This window comes from Haemaphysalis longicornis, unplaced genomic scaffold (assembly GCF_048455015.1).
Source record: "Haemaphysalis longicornis isolate Haplotype H1 unplaced genomic scaffold, Haemaphysalis longicornis Haplotype H1 scaffold_3, whole genome shotgun sequence".
Lineage (NCBI taxonomy): Eukaryota > Metazoa > Arthropoda > Arachnida > Ixodida > Ixodidae > Haemaphysalis > Haemaphysalis longicornis.
The window spans coordinates 224,506,697-224,516,480 of NW_027526335.1; positions in this window are offsets into that span (position 1 = coordinate 224,506,697).

Consider the following 9,784-nt stretch of genomic DNA (forward strand, 5'->3'; position numbering starts at 1 on the left):
TGTCAAAAAGAAGCACGGAGTTTTGTCGGCTTAGCGTCTTACTCCCTTTGCTTTATTCGGAATTTCGCAACAATTGCTTCACCACTTCACAAACTGCTGGAAAATGGCGCTCCGTTTGTGTTGTGCCGGGACTGCGAAACCGCGTTCTATAGAAGCTGAAGAAAGCCTTCTGGACCCATTCTCTGGACCTATTCTCTAGATTTCGATGCGATAGCTTCAACAATACTTCAAGCAGATTCGAGTGGCAACGGCATTGGCGCCGTTCTTTTGTAGCGCAAGGCAAATTCACCAGAACGGGTCGTCGCCTACGCCAGCCGCGCTTTAGCATTTACCGAAAAGAATTATACTAGTGCAGCACAGAAATGCCTAGCAATTGTGCGGTTCGTTAAGAAATTTCGGCCATATCTGTATGGGTGCCATTTCACTGCGGTTACAAACCACCGCACTCTTTGGTGGTTGTCGTATCTCAAGCACATCTCAGGACGAGTGGGGCGCTGGGTCCTCCCCTGCAAGAGTTTGATCCCGTTGTTATTTAGAAATGTGGGAAAAGGCGAATGGATGCCGACGCCCTTTCTCGCTGCCGCGTGTTGCCGACAGAGGACACTGTGCTGCCGCGTGTTCAAAGTGCCACTTTTTCGGTGGTAACTGATGATCCACTTTGCGTTACAACAGCTCCCAACTAGCCTTCCTTCAAAGATGGGCTGTCGTAGCTTAGTCTACCTCCTATATGGTTCTACCCACCCACGCAACAACCGCATGCGGTGCCAGCTGCCCACGTTCTCACTTAAGGGGGGCGTACTGTCTCGCTGCAACTATTGCCCTACTGGCGATAAATGGGCTCCTGTTGTACCACGTTGTCTCCGAAGCGACATTTTGACAGCACTGCGCGACGATCCAATCGCATCATTTTGCGTTTTATAAGACTAACGATCGAGTAAAGAGCCATTTCTTTTGGCCAGGCCTTGCCAACAGCTTCGCCGAATATGTGGCTTCATGTGTTCCCTGTCAACATCGTAAGCGACCAACGTCTCCCTCTCCGGGGCGACTACAACCCCTCCCATGTCCTTCTACCCCATTCAGTGTCGTCAGAATTTACATCTACGGACCCCTACCATTGCATTCTGCGAGACATCGATATATCGGCACGGCAATAGACCACTTAAATTAGCACGCTATGCCGAAACTGCCCCTCTTCGTACTGCAAGCGCTTCAGACGTTGCTGACTTTCAACAGCAAAGATGTTTAGACTGACACGAAACCATCCGTCATACACAGGAATCTAAAAGCCCCCTTCCCTCCCTTAATAAAATTAGGTTGAGGTTAGGAAGTCCCGGGAATCCAACTCCGGAACTTTGCGCGATGAAACCGGCACCATTTCCACTAGACCAACCTAAAGGCGCGAGGGGTACGACGGGTTAGCAACAGTGGGAAATAATACCATGTGCAGCCAATTGGAAAAAAAAAAAAAAAACACTGCCCGTGCTGGAAGTCAAACCTGGCTCCCTCGCATTACGAAACCGGCGTCTGTCCCATTGCGCAATTATTTTTCTTTTTTTTGGGCGGTCGCATTGCGGGCACGCAGCATATCGTTTGGTTCGTAGCGCAGGCGTTGGCTTTGGACTTGGCCGCGGGTTCTAGCGCGGGCTAACGCGGTCCACTTTGGGAGGGATGGGAAAGCAGGCGGGCGAAACGATACGGGACTGCCAATCATGGAGAACGTTCATCGGCAAGTTCGGAAATCTATGTGAGGTGATGACATCTGGAGCGGAAGCTTGGCGCCTTACTAAACTGGAAAGCAAACTTGTGTAGTCCCAACGGGCCATGGAACGAATCATGACCGAAGTAAGACTTAAAGACAGGAAACGAGCACCCTGGATCTGGGAGCAAACTAGAGTAGAAGATATCATAGTTAAGGAAAAACAAATGGACTTGGGCTGGCAACTAAGTATGTGCGAATATCCGAAAATTTCGAATATTGCTCGAATATTAAATATGTTATATTCGCATTCTCTTCGAGAACGATGTATTCGACACATTTCGAATATTCCAAAGGGTAGAATAATAGGCTATTATCGAATATTTGGATCTTTAAGGGGGCTTTCAAGCTCGGAAGAATGACCAAAACATCGTTTTTTTGAAAGCCACATATTCGGCTTCTAAATTTTGCTATCCTGTGCGTTTGCAAAGTTTTTACGCCGAAAACCGTAGCAAAGTGGCATAAAAATACTTTTGCCAGCTGCGGTGACAAAATGTCAGCGAAAAATGGCGAAAAAAAAGCGGCAATTTTCGTAAACTAAAACTAAAAACTAAAACTGAAACTAAAAAAATTGCGTTGTAATAAAAAAAAATCTAATACTGTCACGACCTCGTCCATTCATTTGGAATTGCAAAGCCCTTTGAACAAGTTTTCTATCATCTTTTATAAAAGCGGGTCAAGCTCGGTACAACGTGAAAAGAAAGACCATTTTATAAATAAAGTTCTCGAAATATATGTTATAGGAGAAGAATTTCCAGTTGCTGTGAGAATTTTCACCAAAATCCACAAAGAAATGAAAAAGTGGATTTCAAAAGCCACGTCCCCCCTTGATTATTCAATAATCCATTCGATATTCCTATCTAGATATTCGCCTTCGAATCGTATTCGAAAAATTTTATATTCGCACACCCGTTCTGGCAACGTATATTGGCCTCGAGGATATACTGTGGCACCACCTACGAGTGACGTCACTTGTAGGAGGCCGGGTTATGTTGTAGTCTGCTAGAACACATTTCATGCGCTTATGCGTTCGCAGGTTTTTTATTGTGGCCACCGTTTGCCCCCTCCTCGCGGTTTTGACGCAAATTACAGGAAAAAAGTTGCTACTGACCGAATATTCCGGGCAACAATCAGCTACTCGCTTGTCCGGCGACGCCGCCGCGGCTAGGTCGTTGCTACCATCGCCACTGACAGCTCGTATGTACGCAGCCAGCTAACGCCAAGGACGGTGAAATTGGTGCCAAGAAAAGTACACCGTTAATTCATTATTAAATGCTTGCGACGTGACATTTACAAGGCTGTGTGTGCAAAAAAAAATTGACCTTGCATCAGCCGCGGAAACGTGCCGCTCAGTTGCGATTTCAACACGCGTACTGCCCGCATTGCCTGGTAAATGACTGACTACTCGAGAACCGTGAGCGGCTTGCTTCGCCGCACATGCTTAAATGTGCTGGAATACGACCTTCAGTTTGGCTTAAGCAGTGCCTATTTCCCCTGCAATATTTTCTTTTTATATTTATGCCCTGATTTTATTAACGATCCCTAATACTCTGTGCTGCTATGTTACTTTTCGCGACAACTTGTCCGCTATGTATGAATGGTATAAACGCGAGTTTTCAACGCCTTCGAGCGGGGTTAGACGTGCTTATGTTTATTATTGATGAAGGCCTCGCCATTGAAATTTATAATTGCAACTGGAGCTTTTGTCTGCTTACAATGAGCCTGCGCCTTTCTCTAGCATCAAGTTCGAGAACTCACGACTGCTCACAGACGGCGCAGCTGTAACGAGGCTAAACATGTCGTGAGGTAATGGGGAGCTTTAAAATAGGGGAAGCAAGCGTTGGGGCCCCCAAGAAGTTATGGAAACCCAAAGCAACACACTTGCGCGCGGTGAGTTTGAGAAGGTATTCTCCAACAGCTAGCTCACCGCCGGTTTCGGGTGCGCGGAGTCCGATGTAGGGAACTTTAGACTTAGCGTCGTGCCAGATATTTTATCGCCGCTATCGTTGCAGTCGCGAATGACAGTCCCTAACACAACTTTTCACCACAGTGTCACACCCTTTCTCGTTTGTGGAAGTTTGTATCCGCGGTGACTGCCATTTAATTAAGCTATCGATGATCAAGATATCATGCACGGCCTCGGCCGCGGCCGATCCCCACCCTTCGGCCGCCGCCGCACCGTTCGTGAATGGGCCGGCGGTGCCGGGAACGATGTGCGCGGGCGGACGGCGTAGATCGCGGCAGTTATTAGATGCAGAGCATCTGATTCACTCGCCTTGTCCCTCCGGCGTCGTCGTCGGCGTTGTCCGCCCCTTCCCCATTCTCCTCGCCGCGCCAGCTGCGCTCTCCGCCGCTCACCACCTCTCCTCTCGGATAGCGAACACTCTCTCGCGAGGGGCATTGGATTGGATTCGATTGGATTGGCTTGGCTTGCCTTGGATTGGATTTGGATTGGATTTGGATTGGATTGGATTAAAGTGGATTTAGTTGGATTGTGTTACGATATAGGCGCGGCACGTTGCGTCATAGTCGCGGCAGGGGGTTCACGGCACGTTTCACGCGATGGGAGAATCAACCTTTGGATTGGATTGGCTTGGCTTTTATTGGATTGGATTGGATTTGGATTGGATTGGATTAAAGTGGAGTTTGTTGGATTGTGTTGCGTCATAGCCGCGGCAGGGGGCTCACGGCACGTTTCACGCGATGGGAGAATCAACCTAACGGAAACAACAACGGAGCCCCCTATGCGTCGCATCTGCAGAGGGGTTCCCGCGAGGGGAGGTGGGAGTTTTTTTGAGCATCGCTTTGAAAATAACAGCTGATAACACTAGCTAGCGCAATTTTTCACCACAGGAACATCCACTTTCGCTAATGGGATACTTCTTTCCCGCGATCAGTGCGATTTTAAAAAGCGGCAACAATTAAGGTGTTGCTGCCGTGACCTGCGTCCGTCCGAGCTGCCGGAGGGCAGGTACGTCTCCGGAGATGTGTGTGCGGAGTGCTTCTGCGGGCACCAAACGCTTCATGATTTCCTGCTTCATCCATTTCTAGCGAACGACAAGCGAAATCTACAAATTTAGCTCGGCAATCGCCGTAGCCTACAATGTTGATCGGGGGAACAAGCCGCAGCTTACGCTTACACCGGGTTCCGTCGAATACGTCCGCATACACCACCACGCTAAAGTCGTTTGCGGGCAGCCTACGATGGTTGACACGGTTATATCCCCACGAGGTTAAACGACGTCTGACGCAGCGATAACCCCGAAAATTAGCACGAAAATACACTTAGATGGCGAGTCCTCAACGAAATGTGACGCGCAGCAAGGCAACTGCGGGGATCCTACAAGCGACGTCAAAACGATCGCAGCGCCGGCCTCTCCAGTGGTGGCACGCGCGGCCAATAGGCGAAATGATAACCAGTAGCTAACAGGGTGGACACCGAGAGTCAGGTCTAGCAAAAGAGGAAAGCCGAATGGAGGGGCGATATGAGGAATTTGCGAGGCAAAAAATGGACTCGAGTGGCGCGGGACGGGAACGGTTGGAGGTCAGCAGGAAAGGCCTTCGTCCTGCAGTGCACCCAGTGGGCTGCTGCTGCTGCTGATGATGATCATGAAGCAACAGCCGCGTATCCTACGAAGGAAGAGGGGCCGCCAGATCTGCTGCCGCTTCTCTAACCTTGCACCACTGGTGCAAGCTGCGCCACTTTTTAACGCGAAAGTGTTTTAGGCCCTGGTACACCAAGGACTCACCGGCGTCATATCCGTCACGGAAATGACATTACCAGAAAATGTTCCGATGACACGGTTCCGCCCCGGATTAGAGCCACGAGCTCCCTCGCCGCAACGGGAGGAACAGAACGCTATGCCTACTGCGCTATGAATTCAAGAGGAAGTAGTTTTACGAACGCACCTTACACCTTTTCCATTACCTTCTTTATTGAGATGGTGCTGCCGTCTAGGAGAGGCGCAGCGAAGTAGTTCATCATGACGCGAATGAGCGCGGAGAGTTGGCGCCTCGATGCGAGCGTCTTCGTGTACGCGGGACGCGGGTGAATAGAGACACCCTCCGCTAGCTGCTGCTTTCGGTTTCGGTTCCGTTTTGTTCGTTTGGCTTCAGTCGGATTTACGCAATGTTCCGGCGCGCGCAATCCAGTGTCTAACGTTGATGCGTCTATCGGTGCCATGACGACGTAATATAAATACCGATGTGCAAGTTTATATGGATGCACAATAAATATTTAAATGCTCATGTGAAGGCACATTTAACTTTCGTGTTTTACCAATTCCCATGTAAGAGGCATCAACCACATTTTTTCTTGACAGCCATATTTTTGCGTCATCGCGCGCCTTGAGTGCTTTTTAGTGAGCGGGGCCTGAACAGTCCTATCCAGTGTTCTTCCAGATGTCATTCGTGATACCGAAATGGTTCACAAGACGACATCGAGCTATCACACTCGGAATAACGTACTAACTGAGAAGTTCCACCGAACCTTGTCCGACATGATTTCATTCTACATTCACCCCGACCACACCAACTGGGACAGTATTCTGCTGTTTGTCACCTTCACTTAAAACACGGACTTTCAAAGCACCACTGGATTCTCTCCCTTCTCAAGTGTGTACGGCCGGCCTCCTCCCTCGGTGCTTGATTTATCAGTCTGTTATGCACCTGGAGTAACCATTCGCGACCTGTTTCTGACTCGTCTTGCGCACTGTCGCCACTTGGCCCGGATGAAAATAGGAGCTGCCAAGCCGAGCGCAAGTCACGTCCTAACGAAACCCACCCTTTGGTCTCCATCCAACGAGATGAAGTTCTTCTCTCTACCCCTTTGCTCTCTCCAGGATTACCTGAGATGCCGTTTCATAGTCCAATACATCAGCAGTGAATTGCCTTGTTCCTTCACTTCGTGTTGCAACCGACCGCCGTTGCCGCAGAGTTGAAATCGCCCACGTTTCGCGACTAAAGCCGTTTTTTTGGGGGGTTTCTCGTCCTTCCGAATCGCGGCGCGTCCGCCGCTTCAGCCGCGGGGTGTGTGTGTGTGGGGGGGTGGAGGGGCGGAAGGGGGGGTATTGTGAGCATCTGCTCGAACTTTACCCGTATACTCTTAACGCTAATCATCATCACCCCCCAGCCATAACTGATCACCTTCATCTTCAGTCGGTAGGCGTGGAAGATTATCATCAGAGTGTTCCCTTCGTTCTGGCCTGACTGTCGCCCGCCCAATAACCACCGTCGTCCGAGCCTCTTTCCCTGGCCTCTCAAGATACCTTTTCGTCTGCGCCTACTTGCATGCGTCTCGTCAACGGATTTCGCACTCCCCCGCTGCGACATGCAACCTTACCAACGAATTGAATTTTACTTGCGCCACTAAACGGTACAAGGAACGAAAACACATGGTTGTGCTTTGTCCCCTTTATTTGAGCTGTTTTGAATTCGGTTAGTATGCCGCGACAAGCCCAAATCACCGTCTTAATTTGTCCTGTATATCCTCAGTTCCAAGGTCTGCGGTGTTATCTTGGTCAATAAATTTTCGGGTGGCTAAATTGGGACAGCTTTGGTTTTTACAGCTTTAATTTTCAAAGAATAGACGGGACTGCATTTCATTTATTGACTAAAGGCATGATCTGCTAGTCTTTGGAGACGATTAACTTCGCTGGACTGGAGAAATATACGGGTATCATCTACACAAACTATACGATGCGCATGCCCACTAATATTGACAGCATGAATCACTGAAATATTGTACCAAATTGGCCCAATAATATTGCCTTCGTGTGGATCACCTTCCGGAGATTTGGTTTGCAGATTTTACGCAGATTCTTTTGTTTCCATGCATTAAGTACGACCGCCAAAGGGCAGGAAAGTCGATTAACCCGTAACGTTCCATCTTAGCACACTGCGTGAACAGGTGGATTCCATTCCGCATCGTCAATCCCCGACCACGCAGAGGCTCCGCGCCGCACGTATACTGTGCGGACTGCGCCCCACGTAGTGCAGAAGGTCATTACTGCCAGCTCACTGTGGTTCACAGTGGCCTGAGATAAAAGTTCGGGTCGTCCCACATTCCACAGGCGTGAGGGGTGTCTCCGAGGGCAACAGCCATGAGGCCTTAAAATACCGTTCAACGACGAGAAGACTGTTGTTAGAGCTTCGCTGACATGTACACATCCGCAAAAGCTACGCAGCTCCACAGGGGAAATCAAGAACGACAGATTTACGCTCACCGGTAGCTAGAGAAGATGGAGTTGGAGGTTCTCAGCTGGCTATTGTTTCCTGCAAGTGAAATATTTCAGTATAACGTTTCCGCAAAAAAAATGCGCCGTAGTTGTTGTTGTTGGGTTCAGAAAATGTCCGCAGCTGCAACCAGGACGGTAAAAATAAATTTGAGCTTGTATGACAATTGAATCGGCGTATCCGTTATAGGAGCCGAGGACCAGTGTACCTCTCGAAGAATCTTTTGTCAAAAGATGCAGATGACAGAGAAGCAAGAAGGGCGAACACACCATGCAACAGGGAACGAAACAGATAGGTACCGAACGCGGAGGCCCCAAGACTAACTTAAAGATAACGCTGAAAGAAATGTAGAAAGCTTTCAAATCCCAGGGAAAGGGACATACAGGTAAAGGGAATCTTCTGGTTAGCGGCACAATTGTCTGTCGCGATCAAGAAAAGGCTACTTGTTTCAGTCATTACTTTCAGTATGTCTTGTCTTCAACTTATTGTAGAGCCGCTCCGAGTGCCTCAGAACAATTTAATGAACAAATAGATCCCGTCATTGTCACCTATAATAGCCACTCCAAAATGTGGACCTGATGGCGTACCTACTTACGTCCTTCATGCCTGCTCTGACACCACTGTCCACTTTCTCGTTACTCTGTTTTCTACGTCGATGGCCACCGGTGGCATGCCTGAGCATTGTGAAATCGCAAACGTCGAGTCCATTAACAAAACAGACCCGAAACGCAATGCGGGCAACAATTGACCCATACCTCTCGCAAGAGTGTTTAGTAAAATTCTAGAACATATAATATATAGCGCCATAATAAAGCACTTGCAATCTGATACTATGCTACGAATTGCCCACATGGCTTTCGGGCAGGTTATTTTCTGCGCAACAAAATTAATAGAATTTAGTCACGTTCTTTCCTTATCATTAGACCTGAAAGAATAAAGTCTGCGTATTTTTGGGTTTTAGAAAGCTATTTTATCCCGTCCCACACGCGCTGCTGCTCCATAAGTTGTCCTTTCTCTGCTTCTCGAAAAACAAAGTGTGCGCAAATTAACGGGGACAAGAACACATGAAGACGCACAAGCGCAAGTTTGCCTCTTGAAACACTGTTGGATTATAAATATCTTGGCGTCTATTTTTTATCCAACCTAACCAGAAACGTCAGGTTTTACATGTTCCCTTGTTAGTCTCCCGCATGCTGAATATTTTACGGCGCAGCTTCAGTAATGCACCTTTAAAAGTTAAGAAACTTTTATACTTCCCCAATGTAAGATCCATTGTGTAGTACGCCTGCGGTGTTTTGGGCCCACAATTCGATAATTTATGTGCACTGCTAGAACGCGCCCAGAACCGCGCCGCCTGCGTTGTAACCAAAAATTATAGTTTTAACACTCGCATAACATCACTTAAAGCAGCTGAGTTGGCTAGGAATCACTAAGTAAACGTCGATTGCATCACAAGTATGAACTACTTTACCGTATCTATTTTAAAAAGACTGGCATTGGTCCGAACATATCCTTACTACCCCCACACTTTGTATGCAAGCGCCGCGACCATGAATGGAAATTTCGTATGCGCAGACGCAAACGGTAATATCGGTTTTTTGCTTCGGGGTTCGTAACGCCAACACACATGGGATGGTGAGAATTTCAGGCATAAATCCAAAAACTTCAGGAGGTCCTGTTGAGGCACCTCGGGAGTTATGCCTGAAATTCTCATCATCCCATGTGTGTTGGCGTTACGAACCCCGAAGCAAAAAACCGATATTACCGTTTGCGTCTGCGCATACGAAGCTCGTA